The following is a 24,480-nucleotide window of genomic DNA, read 5'->3' on the forward strand; positions in this document are numbered from 1 at the left end:
GTGACCTTTTGGTGCATGGGATGATGCCCAACCAACTGAGCCACACCAGCCAGGGCCTGAAAAAATATTATTTATCACAAGATTACTACACAAATTCTTTCCCTGAGAGGTAGGTGAGGAGACAGGACACAATATTTACTTATGACCCCTCATCTAACTCAGCCCAATACTCCCCTTCTTGCCTCTCAAAGTGTTGGACAGAACCCTTTTCTGTGGCCCATTTTTAGGTGTTATTTCCTGGTTCTTCATGGTTGTTTAGAAATGGGTTAAAGTGTTTCAACTCTTCTCTGTGATATCTCCTCTGCAAAATCTATACTACCTTTGTCAGCATATATCTCTGATAGTGATATATTTGTTCATGTTGGATGGAGGCTGGAAAAAAATTCAGTTAAGGGTGACTTGGACAATGGAGAACTAAGAATTAGTAGTATATCTAGCTTGTGTTTTTCTTGTTTTTTTTGTTTTTTTTTTTTTTAAATTTTATTTTCCATACTGGATTTGCTAGAGGTGCCGCCTATATATAGACATCCACAAAGCAGAACGCCATTGGTTGGACATATGCAGTTTGCTCCCTATATGCCTGTGCCTGTATAGTTTTGTCTCTTATAAGGCTAGGGGCCTGTCATCTCTGTCAACACTTTCTGCTACAAAGACTGGGTTAGCTCTTACCTCCATGTCTTCTTCTCCTTCCTTTCCTTGGCTTCTGCATGTTGTTCCAATGATCAATTGTGATAATGAATCATCCCAAAACTTAGTGACTTAAACATGAACTTAGCGTCTTAAAAGATTAGCTTAGTGACTTAAACGTAAACTTAGTGTCTTAAAAGATTAACTCAGTGACTTAAATATGGACTTAGTGTCTTAAAAGATTAACTCAGTGACTTAAACATGAACTTAGTGTCTTAAAACAAACACTAACAATCATTTATTGTTATCTTTTACAGTTCTGGTGGTTCAGCTGTTACTCTCCCTTAGGGAATCTCCTGTAATTGTAGTTAGACAGTGGCTGAGGCAGGAGTCATCTTAAAGGCTTCTCCATTCACCGTGTCTGGTGGTTGATAATGCCTGTTGACTGGTATTTCAAGTTCAGGCTGTTGGCCAGAATATCTATGTGTGGCCTCTTCATGTGGCCTGGCTTTCCTCAATGCATGGTGGCTAGGTTCTAGGAGCAAGTAGCCCAAGATAACAAGATGCAAGGAATAGCATGGCATTTATTCTAGCCTTGGAAGTCACATTGCATCATGTCTATCATAGTCTGTTGGTTCAGGTGGTCACAGAAGTCCAGGCAAGACACAAGAAAGGGGATCTAGATTCCACCATTTGATGAGACGAGCGTCATTCTTACAAAAGAGCATGTGGGATGTTATTTATTATTGTGGAAATATTTTGAAAATACAGTCTGTCACAGTCCATCTTAAAAAAATTTTTTTTCCTTTATTGATTTTAGAGAAAGAGGAAGTGAGAGGGAGAGAGAGATAGAAACATTGATGAGAGAGAACATTGATTGGCTGCCTCCTGCATGTCCCCCAATGAGGATTGGGCCCACAACTTGGGCTTGTGTCCTGACTGGGAATTGAACCTACGACCTCTTGGTGCATGGGTCGAAGCTCAACCACTGAGCCACACCGGCCGGACACAGTCTATCTTTTGATCACAAGTCACATGCTTCCCACATGCAAAGTACACTCAACCCCTTCCCCAAGTCCCATTCCATTATAGCATCAGTTTGAAGTCTAGGATCTCATCCACATGTAGATGTAGGTATGGTTTCTCAGGTGTAGCTACTTGATTTGGTTTAGTTCTACTGCCTGTGAATTCACTGTGGCTTTTGGTTTTATCCTCTAGGCCAGTGGTTCTCAACCTTCCTAATGCCGTGACCCTTGAATACAGTTCCTCTTTGTGGTGACCCCCGACCATAAAATTATTTTTGTTGCTACTTCATAACTGTAATTTTGCTACTGTTATGTCTTAGGCAACCCCTGTGAAAGGGTTGTTCGATCCCCAAAGGGGTTGCAACCCACGGGTTGAGAACTGCTGCTCTAGGCTCTTCCTCTTCTAAACTATCCTTCACTTAAAAAAAATAAAAATAAACTGTAGCCCATGTTTGTAGGTGACTAGTTTTCTTAGCCCGATTCTTTATTTTTTCAAATTTTATTTTATTCTGCTGGTCGTAGTTTGAGCACTACACACTCCCTTCCCTTTCACCTCAACGGGAGCTCCTTTGTATATAGTCACACACTCGTCATTAATGTAAAGGTCAGATTGGATCTACTCCCAAATCTTCTTCTTAGGATTCAACTCCTTGTCAGGCTTTCCAGGAAAAGCATCAAAAGTAATTCTGTCTCCAAGAACAGACCCAGTAGGAGGTGCCAAGATTTCAACTTTCTCTGGGGAGCTAGCCCTTATCACCATTGCTTGAGATAATATTCCCTTCTTCTTTGCAGGTTTTAGGTTACGAAGTAAAAACACCATCTGATTTGGTATCTGATCAAGAGGAACATGATTTACCAGGCCACTGACAGCTGTTCTTGGGACTGCTTCTCTAATACCCACTTTTTCTACATACAAAGAATCTGCATCAGAGTGTTCTCTAGCAGTGATGATATAACCAATTCAAAGATCCAGACTGGAAACATCTATTGGTTTAGGGTCAGCACTCCCTGTTATTGATTGCTGTTTTTTTCCTCTCCTTTCAAGTTCCTCTTTCACTTTCCTTTCTTATTCTTTTAAAGAAACTAATTTTTATTATTGATGTCCCTCCTTTCCCCCCCATTGATACCGTCCTTCCCACACTAGCCCCCCCCTTCACCACACTGTTATGCATATATTCTTTTCTTCTCCTTCTCCTCTTTTTACCTGTTCTTTGGCACCAGCAAATATGGTTGTGATTAGTATAGACTGTATCACATTTTCAGAAACTGTGAAATTAGCTTGCAGTGAATTACCAGATGGAAATGGTATCTGTTTCACTCCATTTTAAAATTCTGCCTGAATTAGCTCTTGCTTTAATTCTTCAATTTCTTTCTTCAATTGAGCATTTTTAACTCAAAATTTTTTCTCTTCTTTCAAAGTTGCCTGCAAAATTGCTTTTTTCCATAAGAAGAGCAACTTTCTCTTTAAGATATTCAATAATTTGATCAGCCTCCGCACCTTTCTGTTCTAGTTTCTTCAGGACATCATCATTGGCTGCTGTTTTTGCAAGAAATGGCAGAATATCATGAATCTGTGGACTGGGGCACCTGGGCAGCCTCAGCTGGCAGCAGGTAGGGACAGCCTCCCCCACACAGCTTGATTCTTGTCCATAGAAGTTTGCAGGTCTAAAGTTCTCTTTTCTGTTTGTGTTGTTTTTGTTCCTTTCAATTCAAGCTTCTATATATATTAAAATTTATTTTTATTTTTTTCTTTATTGATTTTAGAGAGAGGAAGGGAGAGAGAGAGATAGAAACATTGATGAAAGGGAACATCGATTGGCTGCCTCCTGCATGCTCCCCACTGGGGATTTGGCCTACAACCTGGGCATGTGCCCTGACCAGGAATTGAATTGGTAACCTCTTGGTGCATGGGTCGACGCTCAACCACTGAGCCACACCAGCTGAGCTAAATTAAATTTAAAAAAAAATTATTTTAGAGAGAAAAAGTAAAGGAGGGGGTTGGTGAGAGAGAGAGAGAGAGAGACATTGATTTGTTCCATTTATTTATTAAAAAATTTTTTTCTTTTTCTTTATTGATTTTAGAGAGAGAGGAAAGGAGAATGAGAGAGAGATAGAAACATCGATGAGAGAGAACATCAATTGGTCACTTCCTGCATGCTCCCTACTGGGGCTTTAGCCTACAACCTGGACATGTGCCCTGACTGGGAACGCAACCAGTGACCTTTTGGTGCATGGGTCGATGCTCGACCACTGAGCTACACTGGCTGGGCTGTTGTTCCATTTATTTATGTATTCATTGGTTGTATGTACTCTGAATTGAAATCGAATCCACAACCTTGGCATATCAGGACAACGCTCTAACCAACTGAGCTACCTGGCCAGGGCCAAGTTTGTATATATGTTTTAAAACCTGTGGGTATTGTATGTATCCATTATAATACAACCTATTAGACAAAAATCCATATATAAATTTATTTGCAATAACCCCTTCTCTAGCTTGGACTTCTTGTCCTGAAAATTCTTAAGAGCCCTATTGTTTTGATAGAGAAATTTTGCTAGATATACCTTTGAGATCCTTAAAGGCCTTTGTCTGATTGAAGCACCACCTTAGATCTTTGTGAGGTTTTAAAAAATAATTTTATAGTTACACCTTTGGCTTAGTTTTCAGAACATGCTTTTCTTAAAATGTCCTGAGGGACACATCGAGTGGTCGCCACCCGCACAACCAACCAGGGCCGGGACAAACTGCAACCGAGGTACATGCCCTTAGCGGGAACCGAACCCGGGACTCTCCGGACCACAGACCGATGCTCTAACCGCTGAGCCAAACCGGCCAGGGCCAAATTTGTACATCTTAATCCTTTCACCTTTTGTGCCCACTCCCCAACCCCCCTCCCATCTGGCAACTAACAAAGAGTTCTCTGTATGAGTCTGTTTCTGTTTTGCTTGTTCATTTTGTTTGTAGATTCAATTGTGCATAGGTTTGTATTTATTGCCATTTTATTATTTATATTTTTTACCTTCTTCAAGAAGACCCTTCAACATTTCATATAATACTGGTTTGGTGGTAATTAACTCCTTTAGCTTTTTCTTGTGTGGGAAGCTCTTTATATGTTCATTGATTCTAATTGATAGCTTTGCAGGATAGAGTCATCTTGGTTGTAGGTCCTTGCTTTTCATCACTTTGGATATTTGTTGCCACTCCCTTCTGGCCTGCCAAATTTCTTTTGAGAAATCAACTGACTGTCTTATGGGAGCTCCCTTGTGAGTAACTAACTACTTTTTTTTATTGCTGCTTTCAAGATTCTTTCTTTGTCTTGAACCTTTTGCATTTTGATGATGTATCCTGGTGTGCGCCTCTTTGGGTTCATCTTGTTTGTGACTCTCTGTGCTTCCTGTACTTGTATGTCTGCTTCCTTCACCAAGTTAGGGAGGTTTTCTGTCATTATTTTTTCAAATAGGTTTTCAATTTCTTGCTCTCTCTCTTCTCCTTCTGGTACCTCCATGACGGGACTGTTGGTACACTTGAAATTGTCCCAGAGGCTCCTTACACTCTCCTCATTTTTTTTGGATTCTTTTTTCTTTTTGCTGTTCTGATTGGGTGTTTTTTGCTTCTTTATATTCCAAATTGATGGTTTGCTTCTTGGCTTCACTTACTCCACTATTGATCCCCTGTAAGTTATTATTATTTTTAAAAATAGGTTTTTATTTAATTTTTAGAGAGAGAGGAAGGGAGAGCTAGAAACATTGATGTGAGAGGGAAACATCAATAAGCTGCCTCATACACGCCCCCTACTGAGGATCAAACCCACAGCCTGGCCTTGTGCCCTGACTGGGAATTGAACTGGGACCTCTCAGTCCATGGGATGACCCTCAATCCATTGAGCTACTCTGGTGTGGCCCCTGTAAATTACATTTTTATTTCAGTAAGTGCATTCTTCATTTCTGACTGGTCCTTTATTATGATCTTGAGGTCCTCACTAAGTTCCTTGAGCATCCTTATAAGCAGTGTTTTGAACTCTGCATCTGTTAGATTGCTTATATCCATTTTGTTTAGTGCTTGTTCTGGAGTTTTGTTTTGTTCTTTTTATTTATTTTTTAATCCTCAACCGAGGAAATTTTTCCATTTTTTGTTCAGATAGAGTGGGAGGGGGAGAGAGAGAGAAACATCGACGTGAAAGGGACACATCGAGTGGTTGCCGACCCAACCAGGGCCGGGGAAAAACTGCAACCGAGATACGTGCCCTTAGCGGGAACCAAACCTGGGTCTCTCTGGACTGCAGGCCGGCGCTCTAACCGCTCAGCCAAACCGGCCAGGGCTTGTTCTTTTATTTGGGACATGTTTCTTTGTCTGCTCATTTTGGCTGTCTCCCTGTATTTGTTTCTATGTATTAGAGCTACTATCTTTCCTAGGTTTGGTAGGGCGGTCTATTATAGTAGGTGTTCTGTAGGGTCCAGTGGCACAACCTCCTTGATCACCCCACCTGGGAACTTGAGGTACACCCCCCATGTGGACTGTACACCCTTCACTTGTAATTGAGTCTTGATTGCAGTTGGTACATCAATGGCAGGGATTTACTCCCAGGTCGATCAGCTGCAAGGACTGGCTGTGACCACTGATCACTGACCTCTGACCACCTTGGAGGATCAGCTGTGCAGGGGCCCACCACACAGTGCAAGATTTACATCAGCAAGGCTCTGGTATCCACTGATTCCACTTCTTGAGTGTCACTTGTGGAGGTGGTTGGGTGGTGGTGCTTTGATGTGGTCTGAAGCTGTCAGCTGGGTGTGTTGGCTCTGGGGCCTCCAAGGAGGTGCAGGCCAAGGTCAGCCACTGCCTGTGTTCTACCCGGGATACCAGGCATAAGCTACAAAGTTATCTGCAGATGGCTGCTTCTTGTGCTGAGTTTGAAGGTGTCCAGGCAAGGCCAAGCTATGAACCAAGGCTGGCTGCTACTAGTGCTGGGCCTGGGGCCACTAGCGGGAGGTATGGGGCTCACTGAGACCAGATTCTGCTTGAGAGATTTTAGGAAAATCTGAAGCATGACCCCACACAGTTGGGCCACTTCTATGAAAAAGCCACTGGCAACAGCTTGGGTGGGCTTGAAAGTTGGGTGGGGCGGGGCCTCAGGGAATCACCAGGGCAGAGCAAACAGTGTGAGCCAGGTTGCTGGAGTCCCACATATGGCGCCAGTCTGCCGCCCCAGGGAAGGGCTCACTGAAGGAACAACTTGCCTCCAGCAACATGTCTGTCTGAGAGAAAGCTGCCCCTCCAGCTCTCGCCCCAATGTCAAACAACTCAGTTCTTCCCCATATGTCTCTGGTGCCTTTCAAGCTGCCTCCCCCATGCTGGAGCTCAGAGGGAGCGAGTCCGAGTAAGTCCGGGCCCTTTAAGAGGAGCTGCCTGGGGTTCCCGCAGCCTCAGCCTCCCTGAGCCTCAGTTCCCACTGGTTTTTCCAGCCAGAAGTTATGGGACTTCTCTTCCTGGCACTGGAACCCTGAGCTGGGGGCCTGGTTAAGGACAGGGACCCCTCACTCCTTAGGGAGGACCTTCCCAGCCGAGGTGTCCTCCTGATTTTTATCCGCCACACGTGGGTGTGGGACCAGCCCGTCGGCCTCCGCCCCTCCTACCAGTCTGGATGTGGCTGCTGCTTTAATTCCGTAGTTGTAGGACTTCCATTCAGCTCAATGTCAGAGGGTTCTGAATGACGGTTGTTCTGTAGTTTAGCTGTAATTTTGATGTGGTTGTAGGAGGAGGAGGTGAGTACAGCATTTAGCTACACCGCCATTTTGACCAGAAGTTTCTCAGGTGGTATTTTCAATATTTTCCCTAGAAACCTCCTTAGATTATTGAGTTTATTAAATAAATTTCTCACTTTCCTGTTACTGAAGGGGACAACATAACAATACTAGATACGTAACAAAATTTCCCCTGCCTATATAATTATTTTCCTCTAGACTCTGAGAACATTTTTCTTACTCTCCTGTAAGCCCTCACTAACATCCTCCTTACGCCCTTTAGGCTTCTGCCCAACACCCGGTCCCAAAGCCAATGCCACATGTTTTTGTTTTTTGTTTCAGCAGCACTCCAGTCTTGGTGCCAAAATCTGTTCTGGGTACCTACTAACAAATCACAGGCACTTGGAGGCTTAAAATGTTGACAATATTTTGTTATGATCTCTAATGGTTCTGGGGTTTACCAGGGCGAGGTGGTTCTCACTTGGGGTCTTTCAATATTATATTCAGGTTGGGACTGGAACTGGAGTCACGTTGAAGGCTTCCTTACTCACACATCCAGTGGTTAATGCTGGTTATCAGCTGAAATACCCACACATGGCCCTGCCATTGGCTTGGGCTTCCTCACAGCATGGTGGCTGGGTTCCAAGCAAACAGGTGGAAGAGAGTGTATAAAAATTTTTTTTTCAGATAGTGTGGGAGGGGGAGAGAGAGAAAGAGAGAAACATCTATGTGAGAGAGACACATCGACTGGTTGCCTCTGCATGACCCTGACCAGGGCAGGGCACTGAACTGCAACTGAGGCACGTGCCCTTGACTGGAATTGAACCCACGACTCTTTGGTCCGTGGACCAATGCTGAAATCTGCCGGGGCTAAAAATTTTTTTTTGTTAATCCTCACCCAAAAATATTTTTTCCATTGTTTTTTGGAGAGAGTGGAAGGGAAGGAGGGGAAGAGAAAGAGAGAGAGAGAGAAACATCAGTGTGAGAGAGACATACGGATTGGTTACTTTCTGCATGCACCCCAATCATTGAAGTCCCAGAAAGAAAGGAGAGAAGAAATTTGATGCAGAAGACATTCTGCTAGAGCATCTCACAGAACTCACAGAACTATTTTGCTTACTAGAACAGCGGTTTATTATAAAAGTATATAACTCAGGAACAGCCAGATGGAAGAGATACACAGGACGAGGTGTGGGGAGAAGGCTGGAGATTCCCTGACTTCTCCCAATGCCACTCTCCCCAATCTCCATGTGTTCACAAACCTGGAAGCTTCCAGTCCTTCTGGATTTTTATGGAGTTTTCATTACATATGCGGGATTGATGAACTCATTAGCCATTGGTGACTGATCCAACCTCCAGTCCGTCTCTCCTCCCCAGAGGACAGGGGGGTGAGGCTGAAAGTTCCAGCCCTCTAACCAGGTTGGCTCCTCTAGCAACCAGCCCCCCCTCCCCCCATTCTTAGATGACCTAGGGGCTTTCCAAAAGTCATCTCATTAACATAATAAAAGACACTTTTCTTGCTCTTATCATTTAGGAAATTCCAAGGGTTTTAGGAGCTCTGTGCCTGAAATGGGAAGACCAAATATATATTCCTTATGAAAATTCACAGTACCAGCCAGATGAATGGGAGGGAAAGGAGGCAAACAAGGTGGTGCAGACTCAGGGCACCAGGAGGAAAGTCTGTTACTACTACTATGAGAGGATGTTGGAAATTACTGTTATGGACAAGGTCACCCAATGAAGCCTCACCAAATCTGCATGACTCACAATTTGCTACTTAACTATGGTCTCTACTAAAAAATGGTAATCTATCGCCCTCACAAAGCCAATGCTGAAGAGATGACCAAGTACCACAGTGATGACTGCATAAAATTCTTGTGCTCCATCCACCCAGATAACATGTATGAGTACAGCAAGCAGATGCAGTGATCCTGTGTTGACGAGGACCGTCAGTACCTGATGGCCTGTTTCAGTTCTGCCAGGTAGCTACTGGTGGCTTTGTGGCAAGTGCTGTGAACTGAGCTGGGGGCCTGCACCATGCAAAGAAGTTTGAGGCATCTGGCTTCTGCTATGTTATTGATATTGTCTTGGCCACCCTGGAACTGAGGGTGCTATGTATTGACGTTGTTATTCACCACGGTGATGGTGTGGAAGAGGCCTTCTGTACCACAGACTGGGTCATAAATATGGAGAGTACTTCCCAGGAACGAGGGACCTATGGGATATTGGGGCTGGCAAAGGCAAGTATTATGCTATTGACTACTTGCTTTGAGATGGGATTGATGACAAGTTCTATGAAGCCACTTTCAAGATGGTCATATCTAAAGTAATGGAGGTGATCCATCCCAGTGAGGTTGTCTTACAGTGTGGCTCCGACTTCCTGTCTGGGGATCAGTTAGGTTGCTTCCATCTGACCCTCAAAGGGCATGCCACGTGTGTGGAATTTGTGAAGAGCTCTAACAGGCCTATGCTGATGCTAGGAGGAGGTGGCTACATCACTCGAAATGTTGTCCAGTGCTAGACATACAAAACAACCATGGCCCTGGACACTGAAATTCCTGATGAGTGTCCAAACAGTGACTACTTCAAATACTTTGGACCAGATTTCACACTTTACATCAGTGCTTCCAATATGACTAACAAGAACACAAATAAAGATGGCGGCGTAGGTAAACACGGTATTGCGTTTTCCCACAACCACATCGAAGTTACAACTAAATTACAGAACAACCATCATTCAAAACCGCCTGAAAACAAGCTGAATGGAAGTCCTACAACTATGGAATTAAAGAAGCAGCCACATCCAGACTGGTAGGAGGGGCGGAGGCGGATGGGCTGGTCCCACACCCACGTGTGGTGGATAAAAATCAGGAGGACACCTCGGCAGGGAAGGCCCTCCCTGAGGACTGAGGGGTCCCCGTCCCACACCAGGTGCCCCGCTCAGGGTTCCAGTGCCAGGAAGAGAATCCCCATCACTTCTGGCTGGAAAAACCAGCGGGAACTGAGGCTCAGGGAAGCTGACATGGCTGGAGCCCCAGGCAGCTCCTTAAAGGGCCTGCACAGGGACTTATTGGACTCACTCCCTTTAAGCTTGGAGGGGAGGCAACTCGAGGGGCACCAGAGACATACAGGGAAGAACTGAGCTGTTTGGCACTGGAGTGAGGGCTGGAGAGGGGGCTTTCTCCGGGACAGACGTGCTGTCAGAGGCCTTTGTTTCTTTGGTGAGCCCTTTCCTGAGGTGGCAGACAGCCGCCATATCTGGGACTCCAGCAACCTGGCTCACACTGGTAGTCCCACCCTGGTGACTCCCTGAGGCTCCGCCCCACCCAACTCTCAGGCCCACCCAAGCTGTTGCCACTTGCTTAACCATAGGATTGGCCTGTCTTGGATCCTGCCTGCTTCTGGTTTTCCTAAATTCTTTCAAACGAGCAGCATCTGGTGTCAGCTAGCCCCATACCGCTCATTAAGTAATACATAGAAACAAACACAGGGAGGGAGCCAAAATGAGGAGACAAAGAAACAGGTCCCAAATGAAAGAACAGAACAAAACCCCAAGAAAAGAACTAAGCGAAATGGAGATGAGCAGCCTAACAGATGCTGAGTTCAAAATACTGCTTATAAGGATGCTCAATGAACTTAGTGAGAACCTCAGTGAACTTAGTGAGGGCCTCAAGAGCATAAAAAAGGACCAGTCAGAAATGATGGATGCACAGTCAGAACTGAAGGAGGCATTAACTGAAATAAAGAATAATTTACACAGATTCAATAGTAGAGCATGTAAATCCAAGAAGCAAAACATCGATTTGGAATATAAGGAAGCAAAGAAACGCTCAATCAGAACAGCAAAAAGAAAAAAAGAATCCCAAAAAATGAGGATAGTGTAAGGAGCCTCTGGGACAACTTCAAGCGTGCCAACATTTGCATCTTGGGGGTGCCAGAAGGAGAAGAGCGAGAACAAGAAATCGAAAACCTGTTTGAAACAATAATGGCAGAAAACTTTCCTAACTTGGTGAAGGAAACAGACATACAAGTCCAGGAAGCACAGAGAGTCCCAAACAAGATGAACCCCAAGAGGCCCACACCAAGACACATCATCAAAATGCAAAAGGTTCAAGACAAAGAGAAAGTCTTAAAAGCAGCAAGAGAAAGGCAGCTAGTTACCTACAAGGGAGTTCACATTAGACTGTCAGATGATTTCTCAAAAGAAACTTTGCAGGCCAGAAGGGAGTGGCAAGAAATATTCAGAGTGATGAAAAGCAAGAACCTACAGCCAAGATTACTGTATCCTGCAAAGCTGTCATTTAGAATCGATGGACATATAAAGACTTTCCCAGACAAGGAAAAGCTAAAGGAGTTCATCATCACCAAACCATTATTATATGAAATGTTGAAGGGTCTTTTTGAAGAAAAAGATAAAATATATGAACAAACAAAATGGCAATGAATACATATGTAGCAACAATGGAATCTACAAACAAAATGAACAGGCAGAACAGAAACATTCTCATAGATACAGAGAACATTTTGTTGGTTGCCAGATGGGAGGGGGCTTGGGGGAATGGGTGAAAAAGGTGAAGGGATCAAGAAGTACAAATTCATTGCTAGACTGACAAACCTCAAAGGGAAAGGGGTTGGGGGGTGGGTGGGAAGAAATAAACCAAAGAACTTATATGCATAACCAAAGGACAAAGACAATAGTGTGGGAAAAGGCAGAAGGGGGCGAAAGTAGGGGGGAGGGGGTTAATGGGGGAAAAATGAGGAACATCTGTAATACATTCTACATTCAACAATAAAAATTAAAAAAAAAAAGAACAAGTATAAATACCTTGAGAGGACCAAGCAGCAAGTGTTTGAGAACCTGAGAATGCTGTCCCATGCACCTGGGGTCTAAATGCAGTGCCTGCTGAGGATGCCACTCCAGAGGGGAGCGGCGGAGAGGACCAAGGAGATCCTGACAAGAGCATGTCTATACGTTTCTCTAACAAACGAATTGCCTGTGAGAGAGAAGTTCTCTGACTCTGGTAAGGAGGGAGAAGGTGGTCACAAGAACTCTTCCAACTTCAAAAAAGCCAAGAGATTAAAAAACAGAGGTTGAAAAACAGAAAGACTTAGTAGAAAAGCTCAGAAGAGGAGAAAACCAAGGAGGACAACAAGAAGTCAAAGTGCTGACTGCTCAGGTCAATGTGCTGACTGTTTAGGTTGAGTGGCCTGAACAAACCCCTCTAGTCCTGGCTTCTTGCCAAGTCCCCTACCTTTTTCCTGCAACCCCTCAGATGTTATATTTATATGTATTTATATAAAATATATTAAATATAAATATTCCCAGGGACTAGACAGGAACAGGGCCCCAATCCCAGGGTATAGGTGCTAGGTGGGCTCTTTTAATAGCCACCTTGCCACCCCTCTCCAACTTTTAATTTTGAACCATAAAGGATGTCAGGTCTGGGTAGAAGAGATTCCATTCTCGTAAGCATCCATAAGATAAAGTCCTGAAATGCCAATGCCTGCTTAGTAGCTTTGGAAAGGTGCCCGTATTGAGCGTTCTAGAAGGGTGGCTGGGTTTTCAGGGACCCCTCTGTTCTTTACAGGCTCCTTAAAGTAACATCAGCCATCTTTAGATTGGTTCTGTTCTTGTGCCTTCCCACTGGCCCCAAGTGATCCTAGAAACTCACACTGCCTGACTTCCGTCCCCTCTCCCTTCCCTGTTCTGTGGGTGAAGATCGGTAGTTTCACTTTGAAGATATTATTTTCTTTCTTTTTTTGGTGAGAATCTTTGTAATAAAATAGTACATTTCTATACCTCCTCCCCCCAGTAAATCACAACATCACATAGATCTACTAAAGAAATTGAATGTATAGTTAAAATCCTACTGTGGACGAAAAAGGGATTCTATGGAAAATAATCCCACAGGGTGATCTGATCATAAATTCCTAACTGGGAAGGTCATGTGGGTAGTCACACTTTAGATATGTAAGCTCTGTATTAAAAGGCTTATCTTTGCCTTAAGCAAGTCCTGTCCATTGTTTCCAAGTGTGGACATATCTTACATCGGCACTTTCAACAATAAAAACTCCTGTCCCTGATGGTTTTGCTAGCAAACATTTAGGAGAGAAATAATACCAGTTCTACACTATCTCTTTTGGAAAATAGAAGAGGGGAGAGAATACTTCCCAATTTATTTTATGAGGCCAGCCTGGTAACCAAACCCAGGTAAAGACATCATAAGGAAGAAAAACTGCAAACCAGTATCTCCCATGAACATAGAGGGGGAAAAAAATCTATGACAAAATATTATCAAATAGAATTCAGCAGCATGTAAATAGTAATAATCATGTCCAAGTGGAATTTACCTTGGGAATGCAAGGATGGTTATACACTTGAAAATCAATTAATGCAATTTACCATCTTAACAGTTGAGGGGGAAAAAGTCATGTGATCATCTTAATACATGAAGAAAAAAAGCAACATCCATTTATGATAACTATCAGCAAACTATGAGTAGGAGGGAACTTCCTCAACCTGATGAAGTTGAAAACCTACAACTAACTTCATACTTAATCATGAAATACTGTATGCTTTCCCTTCATGTCACGCACAAGGGAAAGTTGTACACTCTCACTACTCCTATTCAGTATCATATTGGAAGTTCTAGCTAGTGCAATAATGCAAGAAAATAAACAAATGTCAAATAAAGACATCAAAAGTGCTCAGTATAATTAGTCATTAGCAAAATATAAATTAAAGCTACAATGGCATACCACTATACACTTATTAGAATGGCCAAAAGCTCCCCACAAATCTCTCCCAACCTGACAATACCAAGTACTGGCAAAGATGCAGAGAAACTGGGATGCTCATACATTGCTAGTGAGAGATAGAACCTACTAGAGGACAATGGCCAGAATCACCTGAAAATATAGACATCTGACCGACAACATCTGGAGCAAGCAGCCATGCAACCAAACCACACCTCTTCAGTAATCAGTCCAGGATGCCAAACAACAACCTCTGTAGAAATGGGCCACCAACAGTCAGTACTTAGTCAATAACTGCCAACTTCCCTAATTTTTGGCCCTGTTTCCAATTAGAACCAACCAGAGAAAGACAAAAGTGCTCCCGTAACCAGTCACCTAGGATGCCCTGCTTCTGGTTAGCTTGCCTACAGCTTTACTAAGGTAATAGCTTCTAATGAGGAAATACCTAAAGCCCTCCCTCTTTTCAACTTTAAAGCTTTCCAACTACCCTGCCTGCCTTTGAGTCTCTGCCAAACACAGTGATTGTGGCCAACTCCCTTGCTATTTAGCAAACTCTGAATAAATAGCTTCTGTTTATTCTCACTTGAGTGATCTTTGTTTATTTCTACACTGGTGGAAATGTAAAATGGTACAACTGCTATGGAAAACTGTTTGGGAGTTTCTTATAAAGTTAAACATACACTTTCCATATGATTCAGCGATCTTACTCCTAGATATTTACCCAAGAAAAATGAATACTTATGTTCACATAGCACCCTGTGTACAAATCTTTATAGTAGTTTTATTTATAATCACCAAAAAAATATAAACAACTCAATGTTTTTCACTGGATAATGAAATCCTGTTTCAGCAGAAGGAAGAGAGTGTAGGCTGATCAAGTTCAAGCGTATCAAATATGGTTCCTGAAAAGTTCCACTCTAGACAAGGAATGGGATGTCTAGAGGCTGATGAACACCAGACATTGAGGTCTTCTGCCACTAGTTATTCCACCAGAGAGTTTCTTAGGCTCAGTAGCCCTAAGTGCACATAATGATGTAAATGTAGCTTACTGTTGCAACATCCAACTTGAGATTGTACACTCATTTCCTGAACGGTTATACGACTGATTTAATGTAGTTACACAGCTTCCTGTTGTCTTTGAAGTGGATTTCCTAGGACCATAGAGGCTTTTGTGGGCTTAGTATCAATACCCTGGCACACATCCGAAATTGGTCAGTAGTGGGGAGGGTGTACTTCTTGCTCAGGAGCAACATGTAGTTGGCTATATCACTTTAGTTCAAACTATCCTGGATTGAACCTCAAAATGTAGCATAATGGTCAATTAGGGACATCCCTATCACTTTCTTCTAGGGGAAATTTTCTTACTCACCTCCCCAAATTTTCATGACCTAGAGAAATCCAAAAGTTTTCCCCAAACTTCTGTGGAAATCTTCAGACTAATAGCCCTACCTCTTACCTCTCATCCCAGCTCCCATTATGGTGTTTCTGATGACCCTTGAGTAAACTTAGATGCAAAATTCAGTTACTTCACACAAAAAAATCATATCACATCAAGCATTTCATAAATTTATGGAAGGGCCAGAAGTTTATTGGAGGAACTACATCATGCAACACAGAGTATTAATCAATTTATTTGCCCTCTTGTATCCTGCTCCTTTCCCTCATGACTGTTATGAGGAGCCCTATTCATAATCCATTAAATTACATTGCTGGGCCCCACTTTGATGAAATAATACTTATAAAATACAACATAACATATGGATTTTTATGGTCCTGGTACTTACATGATTTCATCTGGGCCTAATGCACTTGAGCATCAGTTTTGGATTTTTTGAGTTTCAAAACCTGGACATAAAGGGGTTGGGAATGACTCCTATGCAGAGATGAGGGCTGTGGGAAAAGACTGATGAGTGAGGACTGGGAGGAGCTACAGAGATAAGTGGGGTCAATGTCCAGGGCTCTCTCTGCCCTTAAATTGAGGGCACCATCTGTTGTCAGTGCACAGGAGCCACATGGGGATAGAGGAGGGCACACAATAGTGACCAGTGGACATCATTTGCATAGAAAAGCTTTGCTGGCTGTCTAAGCCTTTGATTGCAGCCAATGTGTCACCTATTGACAGTCTGCCCTGAAACCTTGCTTAGGCTCTGTCTGAATTATCTCAGCTGAATGGTTCTTCTTCCATCAACATTGTCAATTGCCTTGCTGATTGATTTAGTTTTTTAACAGCACTTCCACGGACTTTGTGAAGTCTTCTTTTTCACAACTTGAAGTTTTACTCTGCAGCCAATTAGATGAGCAAGGTTAGTAGGAATCACTGAGGACTAATTTTGTAAGTGGTCAGTTCATCATGAATACTTTTCAGTTTTACAGAAGCTTGTGAGTTCATGAATTCAGCAAATAAGTATGTCAACTATATTTGTTATTTATTATGTATTGCTGCATTACCATTATCTCTAAACTCAGTGGCTTAGAACAACATTTATTATCTCACACAGTTTCTGAGAGGTGGTTCTAGCTCAGGTTTCTCATGAGGTTTTAGTCAAGATGTCAGCTGGGGCTACATCATCTGAAGGCTTGACTGGGGCTGGAGGATCTGTTCCCCAGATGGTGCCCTCACATGGCTGTTGGCTGGAGGCCTCAGTTCCTCTCTGGCTGTTTGCAGGAGAGCTCAGTTCCTTACTATATGGACCTTTCCACAGAGTTTCTTGAGTATCCTTATGACACGGCAGCTGACTTCTCCAAGAAGAGAGAGAGAAGGAGAAATGTCTATTAGGATCTAGCTTCAGAAGTCACATACCATCATTTCCTATTGGTTCATAGACCAACTGCAATACCATTTGGGAGAAAACTATGCAAGGGCATGAATACCATGATATACGGGGTCACTGAAGGCTGTTTTGAAGACTACCACTGTATGCCCTCTGGCCCCCATAATTCATGTTCCTCCCACCTGCAAAATACTCACCCGCTTCTCAAGGTACCCCAAACTTTTTTTGGTGTTTATTAATCTTCTTCTTTCTCCATTGAGTTTTAGAGTGAGTGGAAGCAGGGGAGAGAGAGAGAGAGAGAGAGAGAGAGAGAGAGAGAGAGAGAGAGAGAGAGAAACATTGATGTGAGAGAGACATATGAATTGGTTGCCTCCCACACGTTGGGGCCGGGGATCAAACTGCAACCCAGGTACATGTCCTTGACTGGGAATAGAATCCATGACCCTTCAGTGCATAGGTTGGTGATCTATCCATTGAGGCACACTGGCCAGGGCAAGCTACCCCACACTTTAATCCCATGAGAGCATCAGCTTAAAGTCCAGAATTTACCATCTAATTTGGGTCCAGGTATGAATGATATTTCTGAAGTACAGCTGTTCCCTAAGTACATATCTGAGTGAAATTCTTCTCCTTCTAAAGATCTGAGAACTGAGGAGAATGCCATCTGCCCCCTCCTCCCAACATACAATGGTGGAGCAAGCACTGGATAACTGCTATAGATACTCCTTTTCAAAAATGGGGGACATAGCCTGGGTTTTACCTCTCAAGGTTGCAACTGCATCATAATCTAACCTCACTGAAACTACCAGAAAGTTATGATGAATGACTTTGGGTATCTTCCCAACTCTTCAACCATACTTTTGGTCCATATAAAAATGGCTAGGTCTGTGCCATTTCCACATTTCATTCATTAAATTTTAATCTTTCTGAATTTCACTTACAAAAGAAAACTTGAACTTCAGTCAGGGACTTCCATTATAGTTAATGCTTTTATGATAGTATCTATAGCCTTGACTTTTGTTCAAGATTAAGATTTGTGCAGAGCAGCCACCAGAGATGCTTGCAGCGCAGTGGAGTGGGCCAGGGAGGCTTACACTTGAGACAGACTACAGAACAGCATGGAACAGCACACACCAGGGGTGAAAGTCCAAGTCAAATGTAGAAGGCAGCCTCATTGAGCAACCAAGAGTGTCACCTATACCTGAGCTGATCTCAGCAACAGCAAATCCTGTGGTGGATTTCTAGGTGGGACTGAGCCAGACATTCTTAGCTGAGATACCACGGGGTAGTTGAAGAAGTCTTGGATCATTCCAGCTGACAGTGTAATAAAGATGTTATCCACAAAATAAAAAAGATAAGAAATTTGAGATTATAGAGATAATTATAATTATATGTAAAAAAATTTTAAAATGTCAAAGTATGTAAAAAATGAGTCTCTTTCCCACCTTCCCCCATTTCCTAAAAATAATCTTTGCTGATCTGTTGTTTTACACCCTTTTAGGTATTTTTATACGTTTATTGTTTGCTTTTTAAAATATGTTTATTGTTGAGTTTATGCACATTGTCGATAGAGCTTTTAAAGCTTGAGGATATTTTTGTCCATGGGGAGAACACCCCACAAATATTTGCATATATTTTTTGGTTATAAAGATAGACTATACTGATTAATATGCATATTCATTAGGTACATACTACATAATTATAATGATTATAGCAAGAACTCCTAAATGGTGTTGACTATGTGACAGATAGGTTCTAAGGTGCTTTACAAATATCAACACATAAATTTCTATAATAAGTCTAATAAGAAGGGGTTATCACTCTCCTGCATTTTACAAATGAAGAAACCGAGGTCCTGAATGTTAATACATTCAATGATGTGCCATGAAATGCTGGCTCCACCTCAGCTAGAAAGAGGTGGAAGTAGAATTTGAACAAGGCAATGTGGCTCCATGTTTGATGCTATTTGGTCTGGTCATTGTTTGGCCAATGAAGAAACTGAACTGCTGAGAGGGGAAGGACTCCCCAATAGACCGTCCTGGCTTTGGCAAAGGTTCTGTGGCTCTGGGCTCAGACATAACACTGAGGCCTCTGCAGCTTTCCTCTTTCTTAGTTTTCTTTGCCTCTTTTCCCTCATGTTGGTTTATGGATTGTCGAATTGGGGAGGAAACATGAACAAACGATTCTTTGTTCCCATATCTGTGTCCAGCTGCCACCAAGAAAGCATCACACAGAATCATGTCAACCTTTCTCACGTAGCTCTGTACACTTCTGCTTTATTAGGCTCAGAGAAATGGTTATTGGTGGAAGTGGAGTTTTTGTGATGTCACAAGGAAAAAAATATCTTGAGATCGTCATGGTGGAAGATGAGTAATATTTAGTCAGGTGGAAATAAAACCCTGGGTCTCCAATGTCCCATTTCCCTCTGTCCTGCCATGGAAAAAGTCCAACCATGTTTTCAGCAGGGCCAGAAAAAAGGCCACTGCCCACAGTTTCTGCTCTCCCTATATATTTTTTTGGTATTAAAGTTGTCATTTTATTTATTTATTTTTAAATTAATTTATATATGTTATTGATGTTTCTCCCTTTTCCCCCATTGACACCCTCCTCCCCATCCCCGCCACCATGTCCCCAGCTTTGTTGTTCATGTCCATCGGTTATACGTACATGAATATAAGTTCTGTGGTTATTCTCTTCCCTCCTCGCCCCTGCTTCAGAGGGTTGTCAGTCTGTACCCTACTTCCACGTCTCTGGGTCAATCCTGTTGCTCAGACTGTTATGTTCATTATATTCCAAAAATAAGTGAGATCATATGATATTTGTCTTTCTCTGATTTTTCTTGTTTAGCTTAGGATAATATTCTCCAGGTCGCTCCATGTCGTCTCAAAGGATAAGAGATCTTTCTTTCTTATAGCTGCATAGTATTCCATTGTATATATATGTACCACAGCTTTTTAGCCCATTGTCTATTGATGGACACTTGGGCTGTTTCCAGATCTTAGCTATTGTAAATAGTGCTGCCATGAATATGGGAGTATATATATTCTTTCTGATTGGTGTTTCAGGCTTCTTAGGGTATATTCCTAAGGGTCAAATTTTTAATTTTTTGAGGTAACACCATAGTGTTTTTCATAGTGGCTGCACCAGTCTGCATTCCCACTAGCAGTGCACTAGAGCCCCCTTTTCTCCACAGCCTCACCAACACTCGTTGTTTGGTGATTTGTTGATGGCAGCCATTCTGACAGGTGTGAGGTGATACCTCATTGTTGTTTTAATTTTCATCTCTCTGATGATTAGTGATGTTGAGCATTACTTCATATGTCTCTTGGCCATTTGTATGTCCTGTTTGGAGAGGTGTCTATTCAACTCCTCTGTCCATTTTTAAATTGGGTTCTTTGTCTTCCTTTTGTTGAGTTGTATGAGCACTCTCTATATATTGGAAATTAACCCCTTATCTGATATATCATTGGCTATTATGCTCTCCCATACAGTGGGTTGCCTTTCCATTTTGATGATTGTATCTTTGGCTGTGCAGAAGCTTTTGAGGTTGATGTAGTTCCATGTGTTCATTTTCTCCTTTGTTTCTGTTGCCTTAGGTGACGTATCAGTGAAAATTCTGCTGCGTATGGTGTCTGAAATTTTGCTGCCTATAGTTTCTTCTAGGATTGTTATAAATTCATGAGTCACATTTAAGTCTTTTATCCATTTTGAGTTTATTCTTCTGTATGGTGTAAGTTGATGTTCTAGTTTCATTTTTTTTCCTTGTAGCTGTCCAATTTTCCCAACACCATTTATTAAAGAGGCTGTCTTTACTCCACTGTATACTCTTGCCACCTTTGTCAAATGTTAATTAAGCATATTGCCTTGGGTTCATCTCTGGGTTCTTTGTTCTGTTCCACTGGTCTATATGCCTGTTCTTGTGCCAGTACCAGGCTGTTTTGATTACAGTGGCTTTGTAGTATAACCTGAAATCTGGTAATGTGATCCCTCCAACTTTGTTCTTCTTTTTCAAGATTGCTGTGGCTATTTGGGGTCTTTTTTTGTTCCATATGAACTTTTGAAGTATTTGTTCTAGTTCTGTGAAGTATGTCGTTGGTATTTTGATGGGGATTGCATTGAATCTATAGATTGCTTTGGGTAATATGGACATTTTAATGATGTTAATTCTTCCAATCCATGAACAAGGTATGTGCTTCCACATTTTTATGTCTTCTTCCATTGCTTTTTCCAATGACCTGTAGTTTTCTGTGAATAGGTCTTTTATTTCTTTGGTTAAGTTTATTCCTAGGTATCTTAATTTTTTTGCCACAATGGTAAATGGGATTTATTTTTTTAGTTTTTCTGTGAGTTCATCATTGGTGTATAAGAATGCCATCTATTTCTTTATGTTAATTTTGTCCTGCTACTTTTCCAAATTCATTTATTTTATTTTATTTTATTTTTATTTTTTTATCCTCACTCGAGGATATTTTTCCATTTTTTGTACAGATAGAGTGGGAGGGAGAGAGAGGAAGGGAGAGAGAGAGAGAGAGAAACATCGACGTGAAGGGACACATCGAGTGGCTGCCACCCGCACGACCAACCAGGGCCGGGGACAAACTGCAACCGAAGTACGTGCCCTTAGTGGGAACCGAACCTGGGTCTCTCTGGACTCCAGGCCGACGCTCTAACCGCTGAGCCAAACTGGCCAGGGCCAAATTCATTTATTAAGTCTAGTAAATTTTTGATGGAGTCTTTGGGGTTTTCTATATCTAGTATCATGTCGTCTGCGAATAATGACAATTTCACTTCCTCCTTTTCAATTTAGATCCCTTTTATTTTTTCTTCCTCTCTGATTGCTTAAGTCTAGTAGATTTTTGATGGAGTCTTTAGGGTTTTTTGTGTATAATATCATGCCATCTGTGAATAATGACAGTTTCACTTCCTCCTTTCCAATTTGGATCCCTTTTATTTTTTTTCCTGTCTGTCTGCTGTGTCTGAGACTTCCAGTACTATGTTAAATAAGAGTGGCAAAAGTGGGCATCCCTGTCTTGTTTCTGTTCTTAAGGAAAATGCTTGTAGTTTTTGTCCGTTGAGTATGATGTTGGCTGTAGGTCTTTCATATATGGCCTTTATTATGTCAAGATATGATCCCTCTATTCCCACATTGCTGAGCGTGTTTATTAGAAATGGGTATTGGATATTTTTGAATGCTTTTTCAGCTTCTATTGATATGATTGTGGTTTTTATCTTTCATTTTATTTATGTGGTGTATCACATTTATTGATTTGCGAATATTGTACCAGCCTTGCATCCCTGGGATGAATCCCACTTGGTCATGGTGAATAATTTTTTTGATGTATTGCTGGATCTGATTTGCTAGTATTTTGTTAAGGATTTTGGCATCTATGTTCATAGGGATATTGGCCTGTAGTTTTCTTTGTTTGTAGTGTCTTTTTCTGGTCTTGGAATTAGAATTATGATGGCATCATAAAACATGTTTGGAAGTCTTCCTTCTTCTTGAATTTTTTGAATAGTTTCAGAAGAATGGGTGTTAAGTTTCTGTGTATATTTGGTAAAACTCCCCTGTGAAGCCGTCCGGGCGTGAACTTTTGTTTGCTGGGAAAGTCTTGATTACATCTTCAATTTCCTTAGTTGTTATTGGTCTGTTCACGTTTTCTATCTCTTTCCAGTCCAGTTTTGGGAGACTATGTGTTTCTAGAAATTTGTCCATTTCACCTACATTGTCGAATTCATTGCCATATAATTGTTCACAGTATTTGTTAAGGATCCTTTGTATTTCTGTGGTGTCAGTTGTTACTTATCCTCTTTCATTTCTGATTTTGTATATTTGGGTTCTCTCTCTTTGTTTTCTGGTGAGTCTAGCTAAGGGTCCATCAATCTTGTTTATGTTTTCGAAAAACCAGTTCTTTGTTTCATTGACCTTTTGAATTGTTTTTTTTTTAATCTCCATGTCATTTATTTCTGCTCTGATCTTTACTATTTGCTTCCTTCCTCTTGCTCTGGGATTTTTGTTTGTTTGTTTGTTTGCCTTCTAGTCCTTCAAGTTGTGAGGTTATATAGTCTATTAAAAATTTTTCTTGTTTCTTGAGGTAGGCCTGTCGTGCCATAAACTTTTCTCTCAGGACTACTTTCGCTGCATCCCATACATTTTGTGCTGTTGTGTGTTCATTTTCATTGGTTTTCAGGAAGTTTTTAATCTCTTCCTTGATCTCCTCAGTAATCCATTCATTGTTTAATAACATGCTACTTAGCCTCCATGTGTTCAAATGTCTTTGCATGTTCATGTTGCAATTGATTTCTAGTTTCATGCCATTGTGATCTGAGAAGATGCTTGACATGATTTCAATCTTCTTGAACTTGTAGAGACTTAGTTTGTGTCCTAACATGTGGTCTATCTTTGAGAATATCCCATGTGCACTTGAGAAGAATGTGAATTCTATAGTTTTGAGGTATAATTCTCTGTAGATATCTATTAAATCCATTTGGTCTAGTGCTTCATTGAGAGTCTCTGTTTCCTTGTTAATTTTATGTCTAGAGGATCTATCCAGTGATGTCAGCGGGGTGTTGAAGTCCCCGGCTATGATTGTATTGCTGTCGATTTCTCCTTTGAAGTCCTCCAGATTTTTAATATATTTTGGTGTCCTATATTGGGTGCATATATGTTTACCAAGGTTATATCTTCCTGTTGGACAGATCCTTTCAATATCATGTAGTGACCTTCTTTGTCTCTAGTTATGGTCTTCATTTTGAAATTTATTTTATCAGATATGAGTATTGCTACCCCAGCTTTTTTTCCTTTCCGTTTGCTTGGAAGATTTTTTTCCATCCCTTAATTTTCAACCTATGTGAGTCTTTTGTTGTGAGGTGGGTCTCTTGTAAACAACATATATGAGTCATGCTTTCTTATCCAATCAGCTACTCTGTGTCCATTTACTTTTAAATGATTATTGATATGTACTTATTTATTGCCATTTTTGTTTACTGTGTTTATATTTTTCTTTCTATTTCTTCTACTAATTACAACTGTCCTTTTAACATTTCTTGCAGTGCTGGTTTGGTGATAATGTATTCCCTTAGCTTTTTTTTTTTTTTTTTTTGGTCTGGGAAGCTCTTTATTTGACCCTCTATTTTGAATGATAGCCTTGTTGGATAGAGTAGCCTTGGATTCAGATCCTTGTTTTTCATGATCTTGATTACTTCATGCCATTTTCTTTTGGCCTGTAGTGTTTTTGTTGAGAAGTCAGCTGAGAGCCTTATGGGGTGGTCCTTTGTAGGTAACCTGTTGTTTATCTCTTGCTGCCTTTAGGATTCTCTCTTTGTCTTTAATTTTTGGCATTTTAATTACTATGTGTCTTTGTGTGGGCCTGTTGGGTTCTTACTTGGAGCTCTCTGTGTTACTTGAACTTGAATGCCTTCTTCCTTCACCAAATTAGGGAAGTTTTCTGTCACTATTTCTTCAAATATATTCTCTAACCCTTGCTCATTTTTTTCTTCTTTGGGGATTTCTATGATGCAAATATTATTATGTTTCCAGTTGTCCCACTGTTCTCTTAAGCTGC

At 41.5% G+C, this 24,480-nt stretch overlaps 2 pseudogenes; one reads left to right on the top strand and one right to left on the bottom strand.

Moving 5' to 3' along the window:
• Window positions 1-2,151: 2,151 nt before the first annotated feature.
• Window positions 2,152-3,219, bottom strand: LOC118634943 (annotated as a pseudogene).
• Window positions 3,220-5,156: 1,937 nt separating this feature from the next.
• LOC118634881 lies at window positions 5,157-12,560 on the top strand (annotated as a pseudogene).
• Window positions 12,561-24,480: the final 11,920 nt, after the last annotated feature.

Source organism: Molossus molossus, unplaced genomic scaffold (assembly GCF_014108415.1).
Source record: "Molossus molossus isolate mMolMol1 unplaced genomic scaffold, mMolMol1.p scaffold_m16_p_19, whole genome shotgun sequence".
NCBI lineage: Eukaryota > Metazoa > Chordata > Mammalia > Chiroptera > Molossidae > Molossus > Molossus molossus.